This window comes from Sciurus carolinensis, chromosome X (genome assembly GCF_902686445.1).
Source record: "Sciurus carolinensis chromosome X, mSciCar1.2, whole genome shotgun sequence".
Classification (NCBI taxonomy): Eukaryota; Metazoa; Chordata; class Mammalia; order Rodentia; family Sciuridae; genus Sciurus; species Sciurus carolinensis.
Window position 1 is genome coordinate 9,562,877 of NC_062232.1, and position 1,872 is coordinate 9,564,748.

The 1,872-nt window shown below is 38.4% G+C and overlaps 1 non-coding gene across 1 annotated transcript; it reads left to right on the plus strand.

Annotated features, from left to right (window-relative positions):
• The first annotated feature begins 1,244 nt into the window (after positions 1–1,244).
• Positions 1,245–1,318, plus strand: Trnat-ugu (transfer RNA threonine (anticodon UGU)). The gene has a single exon. It is a non-coding gene; the product is annotated as a tRNA-Thr (tRNA).
• Positions 1,319–1,872: the final 554 nt, after the last annotated feature.

The window sequence follows — 1,872 nt, forward strand, 5'->3', positions numbered from 1 at the left end:
TGCATAAACCAGCCTAAGCAATTTAGTGATACCCTAAGCAACTTAGTGAGACCCTGTCTCAAAATAAAAAAAATAAAAATGGCTGGAGATGTGGCTTAGAGGTTAAGTGCCTCTGGGTTCAATCCCTGGTACAAAAAAATAATCAATATATCTCAAGTAATGTATTTCTAATTGGCCAGATTTTCCATAATGCCCTTTGCTTTTTTCCTTCAAATATTGATGTCATTAACTTTCCTTAAGGACACACAAGTCTCAGACTGAAACCCCTAGCTACAAGTATCTCCAATGAAGGAAAGTAAATTGGTCTGGATTTCAGTTCAGTCAAGTGGGATTCCCAAGAACTTGCATTCTCCCCTGATACTACCAGTCTCCTAGGATAGGTTTTATAACCATTATTTGTTTGAATACAGAATTGCTGTTCTGCATTTCAATACAATTGAAAATATGTCATAAGGTATAATTCCACAGGAAAATAGAAGTGAAGAGGTTAACCTACAATACTAGATTAGTATAACAATGGAGAAAGAAAAAGAAATGAGTATTCAGCATACTACAGTGACGCAGCCACATCAATGTTTATAGCAATAGTTAGATTGTGAAACCAACCTAGATGCCCTTCAACAGATGAATGAATAAAGAAACTTGTATATATACACAATGGAATATTATTCAGCCATAAAGAAGAATGAAATATGGCATTTGCAAGTAAATGGATGGAGTTGGAGAATCATGCTAAGTGAGATAAGACAATTCCCAAAAACGAAAAACCAAATGTTTTCTCTGATAAGAGGACACTGATACATAATGGGGGGAGGAGGGAGGTAAAGGAAGAATGGAGGAACTTTGGATTGGGTAGAGGGAAATGAGGGGAGGAGAGGGGGCAAGGGGAAGGAAAGATGGTGGAATGAGACAGACATCATTACCCTATGTACATGTATAACTACACGAATGGTGTGACTCTACATCCTGTACAACCAGAGAAATGAAAAGTTGTACTACATTTGTGTACAATAAATTAAAAATGCATTCTTCTGTATAACTTAACAGAACAAACAATAAAAATTTCTTCTGACACAATGCCTTCACCAGTAGGTCATGCACACAGCAGGCACTCAATAAATATTTGTTGAAGTAAATGAATGCTCTTGATAGTTTGGTTGATGGTGGATGGTTGGTTCATTTAACAGCCATTCTTTCTTCTAGTGTATGATGGCAAGAAAGCTAAAAACTCCATTTCTGGGACTGGGGAGATAGCTCAGTTGGTAGAGTGCTTGCCTTGTAAGCACAAGGCCCTGGGTTCGATCCCCAGCACCCCCCAAAAAAAAAAAACTCCATTTCCTAGGCTTCTTCAAACACAGTATGAATGTGATTTATGTCCCATCATTAGATGTTCATGCATAACTTTTGTTGGAACTCAGTCATGAGTCAAAAGGAGGAAGTAGATATCCTTTTTACAGACATGAATGTGGCAAGGGTATCATGGCTCCAGACAGATGTGTTTAAAGACCTTTGGATTCACAAAACAGAGAAAAATCAAAACTAGAGATGATGCTTAGGGTCAGGTACACTGAGGAAACATCCTTCGATTTTTCCAAGTTTTCCCATTCTTGGGGCGGGGAGTACTGGGGAGCTAGCACAGGGGTGCTTTACTACTGAGCTACATCCCCAGCCCTTTTGATTTTTTATTTTGAGACAGTCTTACTAAGTTGCTGAGGATCTCGCCAAGTTGTTGAGGCTGGTCTCAAACTTGCAATCTTCTTTTCTCATCCTCCCAAGTCACTAGGATTACAGGCATGTGCCACAACCCCTAGCATATATTTTCCCTTTAAAAAAAATTACAAATATTTTCACTGTGGTAAATCAAAAGATAGC